This window comes from Balaenoptera musculus, chromosome 5 (assembly GCF_009873245.2).
Source record: "Balaenoptera musculus isolate JJ_BM4_2016_0621 chromosome 5, mBalMus1.pri.v3, whole genome shotgun sequence".
Lineage (NCBI taxonomy): Eukaryota > Metazoa > Chordata > Mammalia > Artiodactyla > Balaenopteridae > Balaenoptera > Balaenoptera musculus.
In genome coordinates this window covers 108,081,807-108,097,352 of record NC_045789.1, presented here as the reverse complement: position 1 = coordinate 108,097,352, position 15,546 = coordinate 108,081,807, and the positions used below count along the sequence as shown (strand labels likewise).

The following is a 15,546-nucleotide window of genomic DNA, read 5'->3' as shown; positions in this document are numbered from 1 at the left end:
TAATTTTATTTGCATGCTACTGGGATTAATAAAATAGAAACTCATTTTAAAGTGACATGGAATGCAGAGTATCTTTCTCTTATGCATTGTGTCAAAAGTACAATCACTAACATGGGAGGAGTTCATAATATTTTTAATTAAAAAGAGATTTTCATGCTTATAAAGATTACATAAAATTACTCCGTAGTTATCTTTTGAGTGTGAATACCAGAGCTAGTGATACTTTTACTAACAATTTCATTGAAAGCTGTCAGTATGATTGCTTCAGTATGGTTTGAGACAATTTATTTTCTCTTAATGTACATTATTTGAAGAAGGTAAAAGAAGGAAAATAAACAAATTTACCAACCCAGCGAATGCTTTTCTTTGGAGAAATATGAAGATGAATAACACACAGTATCTTTCCTCAATATAATTATTATATAACTGGGGAATCAAAATATACAGAAAAACATAAGTAAGATTTCTATAATAAATGTAACAGAAAGAGAAAAGAGAGAAACTGGAAAACTTCATGGAGGAAGTAGTATTTAAGTTGCATGTTGAAGGATGGGTACAACTCATGCAGGTAAATAGGAAGATTGTAAGTCTTCCTTTGGGAGGGTAGGTAACGAAACACACGGTGGCAGTAATGCCATGACATAACTAGGGGTATTAAAAAATTACTTTGGCTGGAGTGGGGAAATTCATTCTGGGAGGTAGTAGAAAATGGAGATGGAAATAGAGATGGAAGATGGATGAAAGATTTTAGACTTTATCCCCATGTATAATGGGGCCCTTTGAAGAGTTATTTAATAGTAAGATGATAAAATAAATGATACTTGTAGATGACTAAATCTAGTAGTGATGTGTAATTGGATTGGAGTGAAGAGAGACTGAACATAAGAATACCAGCAACAGTACAGAGAGATGAGGAACTAGGGAGACAAGGTCATTACACGTGCGGATGAATGCACTGTTATAGCTTGTATTTCCCAACAAGAGACTAGGTCCACCCAGGAACTCCATTCTATTATGGGTGTGATTTGCCTTATCTACCTTTTTTGAACACCAGTAAAGTCACTGGGATTTCTCACAGCATTATAGTCTCAGGGTAGTCAAACTTCTTTCATGGTGTCTGTCTTCTCCCAGTATGAGTTTTCTAAGAAAACCAGGCAGAAACTGCAAGTTTCCTATGATCTAGCCTCAGAAGTCATGAAACATCATTTCTGCCATATGCATTTAGTCAAAAGTGAGTCACAGGATTCAAGATTCAAAGGGCGGGGGGGTACTTCACTGGAGCATGGATAATGAAATTCAGCCAGAGACTCCTCACCAGTTCCTTGATGAGGGTCCAGTCCCTCCCTGTTCCCTGGGCATGATTCTGTACCAGTCAGTGATCAATAAGGGAAGTGGAACCACTGTGAGTTCTTATAGGACTAGGGGGTTTATTACAGAGAATAGACATTATGCAGTTGTGGCAGCTGGTGACTAAATTTCTGTAAGGCTGCTGCCCCTCTGTCTGGTGGTGGTCTGAAGTTGTGGTCAGCTGTTAGAAAGAAAAGCTGGACCCAAAGCAAAGGATGAAAAAATAGAATGTGAGAGGACATACTGGACCCATGAGGACAAACTTCTGTCTCTCATTTTCTCCAACCTTGACAATGCAGGTCCTTTATAGAAGTAGTGAGAGACAGACTCTGAGAAGCAGAAGGAGAGCCAGTAGGAGCTGGTGGAGCTCTAGGCGCAGTTGCTGCCCCTTCCCAGCAAGCCGAGCCAGCAGATTGGTGATGGAGTTCACAACCTCCAGGGATACCTGGAACCCACATTGAGCTTCACATTTGCAGCTTCACTTCAGCCTTTCAAATCTCACAAAAACTTCTCTTTTGGCCATGTCTACACCAGAAACATACAGGGAAGGGATTCTGGGAAACGTAGTTCTAGCTTAGTTATGTTAACATTAGTACAAACCTCCATAAAGTTCTTCTTTCCTCCAATAATACAAAACACTTCCTGCGGCTGCTGTGAATGTCTCTGCGTTGCACGGGTTCGGTGGACTTTTGAGATGTAATTGGCTTTTGGCAACCAAAAAATGCCTTCTTTGGAGATAGTTACCTAAGAGCAGATCTTTTCATTGTTTAGATATTTACTGATCTTTGATTGTTTCCTTTTTCTTGCAGTAACTGAGATGACACATTTTGCATAAAGTGCCTCAACAGGTAATTGATCCATTTCTACTTTTATGTAAGTTTGTATGGAAGGTATTTTTAAAGAATATTGCTGTGGTTAGAGCTACACTGAGTGTTTTGGCTTAGAATGTTCTGTTATGAGGAAACAATTTGAGTACTGTTTTACTGATCAAGACCTAGCTGCAAGGGTCTTTTAATTCCTAGTACTGTTACAACAACTCTCTCTAAGCAAGAAAAAGTAGGTGAATCAATAATGCTTAGACCCTCCCTCCTATAAGCAGATCTGAGTAGGAAATGAGCCAATGAGAAGTAAACTCAGCATTTTAAAAAAATATTCATTTATTTATTTGTTTATCTATTTAGGCTGAGCTGGGTCTTAGTTGCCGCATGTGGGCTTCTTAGTTGCGGCATGCATGCGGGATCCAGTTCGATTGAAACCGGGCACCCTATTTGTACACAGATTCCCAGAAAATCCCACTTGCTTTAATATACACACATATGTTAAAAAACTAGCAAAAACCAGCAAGTAGCTTTGCTGTTAGAAGCAAAAAACGCAATAATTCTTTCATTTGGACATCAGTAAGTAGCCTTGCCAGGGCAAGGCCTCAAAAAGTTGCTGTGAGCCTCACTTGTTCCTCTCCATGGAAGTCTTTAGTAAAAGGCGAAAGATTTATTCGATCTGAAGAGAAATTGATATGACAGGAGGAGATGGAGCAGTGAGGAACAGGCCCTGGCAGGCGTGCAAGGGGCGTGTGCCTTGGTTTCAAGGCAGAGTGGATGCAGTTGGTATACCATGACCCTTTTATTTGAATGTTAACGATGCAGAAATCCAACCTGACCTCTGAATTTTCACTAGACCAGAGCCTTAGCATCAGGGCTATCAAATCATGGTCCCTAAAGTGTCATCTTCATGGTATCTGCTATAGGAGAAGACAGCTGGGACAAAGGTTGAGAAAATGGGGGGAGAACAATAGTGTCACTTCTTATTTTGTCTGCCGAACCCATTTCACTTTTTTAAAGTATCTGCTGTTGAGTGCTCACTTTGATCTGCCCTCCTGCGTGGTTAGGAGGACTCAGATAAGCTCTTCCTCGTCCTTAATTTCTCTAGCTAGCTCAGAGGTATTTGGAACAAGATTGCACTGAGAGCCCTTATTACTGAGTTTTGATCTGTTACTCTGAGAGGACCTTATGGATTTCAACTGTTACTGTGAGAGAATGTTCTGGATTCAGTTCTTACTCTGAGAGAACATTCCAGATTTGAACACTGGAAGCTTTCTTCAAAACTGTGTTGAGTTTCATTATGATGTCGTCATTCTTTCATTGAGAAAAACATAGAATAATGAGAAAACGTGGCATAATAGAAAACACGCGGGAAATTGAGTCTTGGCTCCTAATAGCTTTATGACTTTTACTGATTCTGGGAATTGGTTTCCTTATTTGTAAAGCTGGTTGCACTAATTATTGCTGTGGAAGTAGATTCGGTGAGAAGGTGAAACTTATCTAAAAGAAATATGGTCCAAAAATGTGGTTTATTCCTTCCAAGCGTACTTGTGTTTTACCTCTGTCTGGTGCTCTGCTGGTTGAGAAGCAGCATGGTCTGAAAAAGAATCGCTTTCCTCTTCAGCACTCCACAGCTTCCCATCTTCATTCATCTCTTAAGCCTAACACTATCAATAAGTGTATCACTGCCCCTTCTCTCCACTTATCTGATTCTACTTGTGGGGAAGAAGAAAACTGAATGGCAAAAATAAAATTATAAAGTCATGTGGAGAATTGTAATGTTGGTGACATTCTAAAATTCTAGGGATGATTATATACTTTTTTAGTCTTCTCTTTAAAACATTTCCAAACTTACTTCCAATGTAAAAAAATAATCAGAAAATATACATTCAATGGATATATAAATGGCTTATAAAAGTTACCACAGGTGAAAATCATCCTTTCTAAATGCAATGTAACCATCCTTCCTAAAGGCAATTAAAGTTATTTTCCTTTTTTGTGATTTCAAGAGTATTCAAATTATCCTTTATGTATCAGATTCTTTTTTTTTTTTTCTTTTGGGCCTGGAATCTTTAAAAGATTAAAACTTAGGAAGATTGTTTTAATAAACGTAGAGCCAAGGCTGTGCATTTCATGAAGCATCTTTGCACTGTGAATAAACCCAATTCTTTATGGATCTTTATGGATTTTGTGAGCAGGGAACACTGTTGGTTAAAGTTTGGCAAGGTTAACGAGGGGAAGGAAAGTGAGGTTATTCAATTAATTATTATTTCCTCATCTTTAAATTTTTAGTGATTACAAAGAAAACTCAGTCCTAAATAGAAAAATAAAATCAATCCATACTAAAATAACATCTCTGTTGGTTTTTGATATGACATAGTGATACATGGATAATTACTTAGAAATAGCAAAGTAATTTTCAGCTCTTTTATGTCGGCTTCTCTGTAACCAAAACACCCAATTTTTTGCTCAGTTAGGTAGATCCCTCCTTAACCAAAAAAGTTTCTGTCAGATTCAAAACCAAAATGGAAAGTAAGAGAGGATGATCAAATTCATTTCTATTTGGCAGACACTTAAAACTGACTTTCTTCTAGGCCTTAATCTTTTTTTCCATTTCACATCTTGGCATCTCAACACTTTGCTATCTAAAAACAAGACCCATTCCTTCCTTTCCCAGAGTACTAGAGTGCTTTGCTCCAGAAACAAAAACCAAGTAAGTGCTTCCAAATGCTTAGCTCCTCTTTCCCGTACTTGTTAAAACTTCCAGCTGGGATGCCAGTCTGACTCCAGGCCACAAGAGTAGTTGGGCCAGTCACGGAGAAGTATGTCAGCACCGGCATGCATTGTCAGGGAGGGCATGTGTGGCCTGATGCTGACACAGGTGGGCCTCCAGATAGCCTCTGTCTTCATGACCATAGCTACATCTTAACTGTTCCCACCCAACGTAAATCACAGTTGGGGCCTTGGGCTAATTCTGTGTGCCTGGGAAAATGTATTATTTACCTTGAAACTATGTATGTAGGACCTTTCAGGGTTGAAAATTATTTTCGCTACTGGTTGAGGACTTTCTTCTTTCAGTGTTGAACCTAATTCTTGCATCCGATTCTCAAATAATCAGATGACAGTTTTATAAAATGGGGATTCGTTTTGGCAAAACTGTAAGCTCAACATTGAAATGCAGCTGGTTTTGCTTCTTACAGTCTAGTTTATCTCCAGAACTTAGTTGATGCTCCAGAAGTTAAAATAGATGTGAATTAGCAGCAGAACCTGTAGCATCAGACTTCGCTTTGTCTGATACTGACTGAATTAGTGATTAATTATGTTTAGAAAGTGATTTGAGCAGCTTTGAAGATCATGAAGTTGTCTATATGGGTGTTTCTCACAAGGAAAGTAGGAGTTGTAGTGATTCTAACCATCACAAAGTAACTGGGGTGGTATTTGTAAGAGAGTTTAAGATCCAATAGTATAAAATGATGATTGTGTATTAATCAGAGAATATCACCTCCAAAAAAAAGGGGCCATAAGTAAGCAGAATGGATAGTAACCCAAGGAAGTCAGAGTGAAATAACCTTATCTCAGTGGCTAAACTAAGGGTGGGGATCTCTAACAAATGGTGGAAACGGGACAGTTATACTGAGTGCTCACCTGCTGGCCTTTGCTCCTCATTGGGCCTCTGACACCAGTGCTGGTGTCACATTTGTGTGTCTGTGTGTGTGTGTACATGCATGCATATTGGGTAGTCCCAAGAAGAAAACCAAAGCAATGATAGATTTGGCATTAGGTAACGATTAATTCAGAAATTAATTTTTCTGCATTGCAATCTGTTGGCTTTTTGTATTTTAAAGTTTGCTATGTGTATGTCAGTGAGGGAGTTGGTAATTGGAAATGGACCTCTGAGTAGGGGAAGGGAGAAGTGGTCCATAAAGACTTCTAGGAGGAAATGATTCTTGAGTTGAATCTTGAAATATTATGAGGATTAGATCTGGTTAATATGGGAAGGAAGAATATTTTAGGTTGAGGAAATGACATGTAAACAAATAAACACATAAAAAGGTGAGTGAGAGTGATCATTTGGGCAATAGCAAATAGGTAGGGAAAGGGTATGGGGTATGACAGGAAATAATATAAGATGGAGACAGAAGTCAGATGATGTAAACCCATGAGTGGTGTGCTCCAGCAAGCTGAATTTTATCCTGAAAGAATGGAGAACCATTTAAGCAGAAGGACATAGTCATACCCTGATATGACTTTGGTAGAAGTGTGGAAGATTGATTAGAGAGTATCAAGTTGGAATTAGATAAGTTATAATAATTTATGAAGTAAATGATAAGGCAACAACATTCTCCTAAACAAATGCAAAAAAATTGTTATCAAAACTTCCCGAAGTAAATATTGGAATAGTTAATTTTTTGTGCTTTTATGTCAAAGCAATATTTTGGTTTCTAACAATGATAGTTTAAATATATTCCTAATTCATTTTCATGTGTGTTAGAAATGACTAGTAAATATGCTAAATAGTTATGGAATTAATATTTTGAATGCTTTTGTGATTCTTAGATGTATATGTTTTTGCATTATTCTTTTCTGAAGTTTCAGAAATATAATTTCAATGTCATTCAACTTCATTGAAGATGTACAAATATCCCAAGAGACCACTTTTATTCTAATTTCTCTCAGTTTTGAGTCTTTTGCTCAAGTTGAAAAAGGTAAAAATTTTCAGATTTCAAAAGAAAACAAAAATTAAATAACACAAATCTAACATGTTTGTCTTCCTGTTTCCTTCAAATCTAAGAAATAGATTGATATGACTATTTAAAAACCAGATAGTATTCCAGTACCACTTAATGCTGTTAAATAAAGCTTGACATTGAAATGAAATGGGCCCTCTTAAAAAGTGAAGTTTTTTTTAGTTCTTGGAAGGTATAATAATTAAATAAGACTGTTTCATATATTAAAGGATTTTGATTTTCTAACTGCAGTACACTTTGTTTCTTTGAAAAGTATTTACATTTGAGAAGATTTCTTTTGTTTGTTTTGTGAAAGTATTAATTCTGAAAACAGGTATGGCTATTATTTATATTTAAAAAAACCTCACACAAAAAGTGAAATTGTAGATTTTTGTTTACATTCACAAAGAGTAGTTCTTTTCGTAAAAAAGGTGTTTGAACTGATGTCTAAATGTTAATATATTTTTAAATGCAATGGGGGCTTACAAGAATATTTCGACAACTGATAGAAGAAACAAAGTGCAAAATCATGGAATGCCTGGACAGCACATACCATTAGTCACAATCTGCTTGGCTCACATATATATTACTTATTTTGTGAAACCACCAACACTTATGACACCAGCATATGTTTACCATATGCTTTTTTATCCTTGAGTTTGTTTCCTGAATAGTACACACTGTCCTTAACACAGAATGTATTTAAAATATGGTAAATGGGTCATCACGATAGTAATTCCAAACAAATTCTGCTAAAGGACAACAAAGTATAACATTAAGAGATATAGACGAGATATTCTTTCACCAAATGAGACCCCCATGTCCCTTAAATTATTCCTCCTATCTATGTTTTGGTATTTTCCATTGAGACACTTTGTCCTTTAAGACAGAGATTTCAGCTTAGCATTTTCCTGGAGATTTGTAGGAGATTATAAAAGGATCCAAATAGGAAATGTTTTATCCATACTACGTACTTTTTCTGATCCATTATAAACACACAGGCATATCAGGGAAAAGTGGGCCTCTGTGGGTCTCAGTCTTTTTTATCCTGAAAACAAGCTTTAAGTAGGGCTGTATCAAAATCAGGTGCATCCAATCACCATGGAAATATTTTTGTAATTGCTTCCTGGAGGAGCTGCAGAGACATTTGTAGTCATATATATATATATATATACACGTGTCTAGGTTTTCCAAATTTGGACTCTTTTGGAACACAATACCAAAGGCCAAATCCATTAACCATGGATAGAACAGAAATCTCTACACAGCAAAAGATCTCTGAGACTCAGCCAGTGACTTCCTAATTTTAAACTATAGCAAAGTTCAAATTTGTCCAAAATTTAACTTTTTAGGTAAACAATTTTTAGAAAAATCTTATAAAAAGACTATCAAAACCTCCCTGACTTCATGTTTAGCCTTACAGACTGAAAGCCTTGGTGAAGGAAAGGAATGAAATAACATAAGAGAAAGGGGGGTGGGGGGGAAATAGGAGGGAACAGAGAGTAAGTAAACAGAGAAGAGGTGAGGCTTCTCGCCCGCAAAGGACTCAGGTGTCAAACTAGAGTTTATCTAACACTGGTCAAAGGATCCAGCCAAAGGGAGACCTCAAACCAGAGGTAACTTGCTGGTAGAAGGAAGCCATAAAGATGTTCTGTCTGGCACAATTTGATTATTTTCAATGAAAGAACTGCCCTTTAAACTCTTCCTTTGTTTCTTTTGTTATTTGGTAAAAATTTCTCCACCTGTGTCTATACACGAAAACACAAATAACCAAGCCACACAATGGCATCTTGCCAATATATTTTATGAATTTATTGGCACTCATTTTGATTCGTGAACTCATTTTATGTTTTAGGGTTTTAAAAATGTTAATATGTCCCAGGCTCCCAATTTATTTGAAAACTGAGTTTTGTGTCATAATGTCTCCAATGCTGACTTGTATGTGAACTTAATATCTTACAAATGGCGTATCCTTAACTTAGCAGGTGATGTAGTTTTTTGGGTATTGTGGGTTAGTTTCCCCAAGGCTGGTACTTTTCTTTATAGTTTTTCGTTTTCTTCCACGCCTTTTTCTTGATTTGAAAACTTTGTTATATTTAAATGTCCAGAGGAGACTAGGTCCTAGTAGACGTCTCTATACTCTGCAAAATTGCATTAAGGGAGTACATTTACTAATTTACGGAAGTGAGGTAGCTAAAATGGTTTGTTCCTTCTGCACATCACTAAACTGATGGCAATTATTATTACTAAGGCAAAGAAATCAATGCTCAAGCAATCACATTGTTAATACAGACCCAAAGATCCTCTCAAAGAGATAATCCACCCAGGCCATCGGGGGCCCTCTGAAGTTTCCTTCCCACTCTGGGTGGCTGTTCTATGCAGTAAATTAGATTTGAGATCAGTACATCTCTTTCCTTCAGTTCTCTGTTTAGCCTTTCCTCACTCTCTCAATCTTTTCTGACATATATGTGAACACCTTCACAGCACTTTGGCATCTGAGACAGCTCAGATTAATGTAAATGTAGTGATTTCCTAGGTTTTATAGCTAGTAAATGGTGCAGTTGGGCTTAGACCTATGGTCAAAGAGAATTCTTTCATGTTGAAAATGTTAGAAGTCCATTCACCTTTCCTCTAGCATTGAATGTCCATTCTGGTGACCACCAACATTCTAACATGCAAGATTTATTAAAAAATGCCATTCTCTTCTCCATCCATATCATTTTACATCATGTGACTTAAACATTTCTTAACAGGCTTCCCACTTCTTTTTTCAGGCTATTCATAAAAATGAGTATGTAGGAAAATGAGACTTCAGGCATAATTGTGTCTATTTATAGTATATCTATTGTGTGATAACTGAATTGCTTGTTTAAAATATATGGTGCTTACAGGGACCCCCTCCCTCTGGGAGAAATATTCTTCCCCCTCAAATATCAGTGTCGGCCACGTGACTAGTTGTAACAAATGGAATATGAGCAGAATGGACACATCCCGGATCTGAGCAGAGGTTTCAGAGCCATACATCATGCTGCCGTTGTTCTTTTCCTGTAGAAAAGCATTTCCCAAATTGGGGCCACTCTTTCTGCCTGCATTTGGGAATAAAGACTTGGGGCCACAGCTACCTCATAGCCAACATGCCACATGAGTGAGAAATAAGCCTTGGTTGTAAGTCACTGAGGTTTGGAGGTCGGTTATCACAACATTATAATATAGCAAATGCTGACTAACCACATATAATGCATGTCAGTGGGGCCACTGGTTTCACACACAATGGCTTTTGATACATTTCTTGTGGGTAATTTTGATACACATATATTTCTAAATTAATTGGAATTTGTTAGAGCAGCTATTGTGCCAACAGCTAAAGTTATTCTTTTATATTGCTATTCACTGATTTTTTTTCATTTTTTATATTTTTATTTTTTAATTTTTAAATTTAATTTTATTTATTTTTTTATTCAGCAGGTTCTTATTAGTCATCAGTTTTATACACATCAGTGTATACATGTCAATCCCAATCGCCCAGTTCATCACACCCCCACCCCCATCCCCAACCCCGCGGCTTTCCCCTCTTGGTGTCCATACGTTTGTTCTCTACATCTGTGTCTCAACTTCTGCCCTGCAAACCGGTGCATCTGTACCATTTTTCTAGGTTCCACATACATGCCTTAATATACGATATTTGTTTTTCTCCTTCTGACTTACTTCACTCTGTATGACAGTCTCTAGATCCATCCACGTCTCAACAAATGACCCAATTTCTTTCCTTTTTATGGCTGAGTAATATTCCATTGTATATATGTACCACCTCTTCTTTATCCATTCATCTGTTGATGGGCATTTAGGTTGCTTCCATGACCTGGCTATTGTAAATAGTGCTGCAGTGAACACTGGGGTGCATGTGTCTTTTTGAATTATGGTTTTCTCTGGGTATATGCCCAGTAGTGGGATTGCTGGATCATATGGTAATTCTATTTTTAGTTTTTTAAGGAACCTCCATACTGTTCTCCCTAGTGGCTGTATCAATTTACATTCCCACCAACAGTTCAAGAGGGTTCCGTTTTCTCCACACCCTCTCCAGCATTTGTTGTTTGTAGATTTTCTGATGATGCCCATTCTAACTGGTGTGAGGTGGTACCTCATTGTAGTTTTGATTTGCATTTCTCTAATAATTAGTGATGTTGAGCAGCTTTTCATGTGCTTCTTGGCCATCTGTATGTCTTCTTTGGAGAAATGTCTATTTAGGTCTTCTGCCCGTTTTTGGATTGGGTTGTTTGTTTTTGTAATATTGAGCTGCATGAGCTGTTTATATATTTTGGAGATTAATCCTTTGTCTGTTGATTCATTTGCAAATATTTTCTCCCATTCTGAGGGTTGTCTTTTTGTCTTGTTTATGGCTTCCTTTGCTGTGCAAAAGCTTTGAAGTTTCATTAGGTCCCATTTGTTTACTTTTGTTTTTATTTCCATTACTCTAGGAGGTGGATCAAAAAAGATCTTGCTGTGATTTATGTCAAAGAGTGTTCTTCCTATGTTTTCCTCTAAGAGTTTTATAGTGTCCGGTCTTACTTACATTTAGGTCTCGAATCCATTTTGAGTTTATTTTTGTGTATGGTGTTAGGGAGTGTTCTAATTTCATTCTTTTACATGTAGCTGTCCAGTTTTCCCAGCACCATTTATTGAAGAGACAGTCTTTTCTCCATTGTACATCCTTGCCTCCTTTGTCATAGATTAGTTGACCATAGGTGCGTGGGTTTATCTCTGGGCTTTCTATCTTGTTCCATTGATCTGTGTTTCTGTTTTTGTGCCAGTACCATATTGTCTTGATTACTGTAGCTTTGTAGTATAGTCTGAAGTCAGGGAGTCTGATTCTTCCAGCTCTGTTTTTTCCCCTCAAGACTGCTTTGGCTATTCGGGATCTTTTGTGTCTCCATACAAACTTTAAGATTTTTTGTTCTAGTTCCGTGAAAAATGCCATTGGTAATTTGATAGGGAGTGCATTGAATCTGTAGATTGCTTCAGGTAGTATAGTCATTTTCACAATATTGATTCTTCCAATCCAAGAACATGGTATATCACTCCATCTGTTGGTATCATCTTTAATTTCTTTCATCAGTGTCTTATAGTTTTCTGCATACAGGTCTTTTGTCTCCCTAGGTAGGTTTATTCCTAGGTATTTTATTCTTTTTGTTGCAATGGTGAATGGGAGTGTTTCCTTAATTTCTCTTTCAGATTTTTCATCATTAGTGTATAGGAATGCAAGAGATTTCTGTGCATTAATTTTGTATCCTGCAACTTTACCAAATTCATTGATTAGCTCTAGTAGTTTTCTGGTGGCATCTTTAGGATTCTCTATGTATAGTATCATGTCATCTGCAAACAGTGACACTTTCAATTCTTCTTTTCCAATTTGTATTCCTTTTACTTCTTTGTCTTCTCTGATTGCTGTGGCTAGGACTTCCAAAACTATGTTGAATAATAGTGGTGAGAGTGGACATCCTTGTTTTCTTCCTGATCTTAGAGGAAATGCTTTCAGTTTTTCACCATTGAGAATGATGTTTGCTGTGGGTTTGTCATATATGGCCTTTATTATCTTGAGGTAGGTTCCCTCTCTGCCCACATTCTGGAGAGTTTTTATCATAAGTCAGTGTTGAATTTTGTCAAAAGCTTTTTCTGCATCTATTGAAATGATCATATGGTTTTTATACTTCAGTTTGTTAATATGGTGTATCACATTGACTGTTTTGCGTATATTGAAGAATCCTTGCATCCCTGGGTTAAATCCCACTTGATCATGATGTATGATCCTTTTAATGTGTTGTTGGATTCTGTTTGCTAGTATTTTGTTGAGGATTTTTGCATCTATATTCATCAGTGATATTGGTCTGTAATTTTCATTTTTTGTGGTATCTTTGTCTGGTTTTGGTATCAGGGTGATGGTGGCCTTGTAGAATGAGTTTGGGAGTGTTCCTTCCTCTGCAATTTTTTGGAAGAGTTTGAGAAGGATGGGTGTTAGCTCTTCTCTAAATGTTTGATAGAATTCACCTGTGAAGCCATCTGGTCCTGGACTTTTGTTTGTTGGAAGTTTTTTTTTATATATATATTCCAGTTATAGTTATTATAAAATATTGGCTATATTCACTTTGTTGTGCAATACATCCTTGTAGATTATTTATTTATTTATTTATTTATTTATTTATTTATTTATTTATTTATTTATTTATTTATTTATTTTTGGCTGCGATGGGTCTTCCTTGCTGTGCACGGACTTTCTATAGTTGGCGCGAGCTGGGGCTACTCTTCGTTGCGGTGCGCGGGCTTCTCATTGCAGTGCGCGGGCTTCTCATTTCGGTGGCTTCTCTTGTTGCAGAGCACGGGCTCTAGGTGCACAGGCTCAGTAGTTGTGGCACACAGGCTTAGTTGCTCTGCGGCGTGTGGGATCTTCCCGGACCTGGGCTCGAACCCGCGTTCCCTGCATTGGCAGGCGGATTCTTAACCACTGCACCACCAGGAAAGCCCTGTTGGAAGATTTTTAATCACAGTTTCAATTTCATTACTTGTGATTGGTCTGTTCATATTTTCTATTTCTTCCTGGTTCAGTCTTGGAAGGTTATACCTTTCTAAGAATTTGTCCATTTCTTCCAGGTCGTCCACTTTGTTGGCATAGAGTTGCTTGTAATAGTCTCTTATGATGCTTTGTATTTCTGCAGTGTCCGTTGTAACTTCTCCTTTTTCATTTCTAATTTTATTGATTTGAGTCCTCTCCTTCTTTTCCTTGATGAGTCTGGCTAAATGTTTATCAGTTTTGTTTATCTTTTCAAAGAACCAGATTTTAGTTTTATTGATCTTTGCTCTTGTTTTCTTTGTTTCTATTTCATTTATTTCTGCTCTGATCTTTATGATTTCTTTCCTTCTGCTAACTTTAGGTATTGTTTGTTCTTCTTTCTCTAGTTCTTTAGGTGTGAGGTTAGATTGTTTATTTCAGGTTTTTCTTGCTTCCTGAGATAGGACTGTATCTCTATAAACTTCCCTCTTACAACTGCTTTTGCTGCATCCCATAGGTTTTGGATTGTCGTGTTTTCATTATCATTTGTCTCTAGGCATTTTTTGATTTCCTCTTTGATTTCTTCAGTGATCTCTTGGTTACTTAGTAACGTATTGTTTAGCCTCCATGTGTTTGTGTTTTTTACTTTTTTTTCCCTGTAATTGATTTCTAACCTCATGGCGTTGTGGTTGGAAAAGATGCTTGATATGATTTCAGTTTTCTTAAATTTACTGAGGCTTGATTTGTGACCCAAGATGTGATCTATCCTGGAGAATATTCCGTGTGCACTTGAGAAGAAAGTGAAATCTGCTGTTTTCCGATGTAATGTCCTATAAATATCCTTTAAATCTATCTGGTCTATTGTGTCATTTAAGGCTTGTGTTTCCTTATCACTTTTCTGTCTGGATGATCTGTCCATTGGTGTAAGTGAGGTGTTAAAGTCCCCCACTATTATTGTGTTACTGTCAATTTCCTCTTTTATAGCTGTTAGCATTTGCCTTATATATTGAGGTGCTCTTATGTTGGGTGCATATATATTTATAATTGTTATATCTTCTTCTTGGATTGATCCCTTGTTCATTATGTAGTGTCCTTCCTTGTCTCTTGTAACATTCTTTATTTTAAAGTCTACTTTATCTGATATGAGTATTGCTACTCCAGCTTTCTTTTGATTTACATTTGCGTGCAATATCTTTTTCCATCCCCTCACTTTCAGTCTGTATGTGTCCCTAGGCCTGAAGTGGGTCTCTTGTAGACAGCCTATATACGGGTCTTATTTTTGTATCCATTCAGTGAGCCTGTGTCTTTTGTTTGGAGCATTTGATCCATTCACATTTAAGGTAATTATCAATATGTATGTTCCTGTTACCATTTTCTTAACTGTTCTGGGCTTGTTTTATAGGTCCTTTTCTTCTCTTGTGTTTCCTGCCTAGAGAAGTTCCTTTAGCATTTGTTGTAGAGCTGGTTTGGTGGTGCTGAATTCTCTTAGCTTTTGCTTGTCTTAAAGTTTTTGATTTCTCAGATGAATCTGAATAAGAGCCTTGCTAGGTAGTGTATTCTTGGATGTAGGTTCTTCCCTCTCATCACTTGAAATATATCGTGCCACTGTCTTCTGGCCTGCAGAGTTTCTGCTGAGAAATCAGCTCATAACCTTACGGGAGTTCCCTTGTACGTTATTTGTTGCTTCTCTCTTGTTGCTTTTAATATTTTTTCTTTGTCTTTAATTTTTGTCCATTTGATTACTACGTGTCTCAGCGTGTTTTTCTTTGGGTTTATCCTTCCTGGGACTGTGTGCTTCCTGAATTGGATGACTGTTTCCTTTCCCATGTTAGGGAAGTTTTCAGCTATTGTCTCTTCAAATATTTTCTCAGGTCCTTTCTCTCTCTCTTCTCCTTCTGCAACCCATATAATGTGAATGTTGGTGCATTTAATATTGTCCCAGAGGTCTCGTAGACTATCCTCATTTCTTTGCATCCTTTTTTCTTTATTCTGTTCCATGGCAGTGATTTCCCCCATTCTTCTTCCAGCTCACTTATCCATTCTTCTGCCTGTTATTCTGCTATTGATTCCTTCTAGTGTATTTTTCATTTCAGTTATTATATTGTTCATCTCT

The 15,546-nt window shown here is 37.1% G+C and overlaps 1 long non-coding RNA gene and 1 other non-coding gene across 2 annotated transcripts in view; one reads left to right on the top strand and one right to left on the bottom strand.

Annotated features, from left to right (window-relative positions):
* The first annotated feature begins 2,152 nt into the window (after positions 1–2,152).
* LOC118895824 overlaps positions 2,153–15,546 on the top strand; it is a 107,576-nt gene continuing 94,182 nt past the window's right edge. Inside the window, exon 1 of the long non-coding RNA XR_005020042.1 lies at positions 2,153–2,195. This is a non-coding gene — a long non-coding RNA (uncharacterized LOC118895824). The remainder of the gene's footprint in view (positions 2,196–15,546) is intronic.
* LOC118896229 lies at positions 2,751–2,861 on the bottom strand. The gene has a single exon (XR_005020135.1). It is a non-coding gene; the product is annotated as a U5 spliceosomal RNA (small nuclear RNA).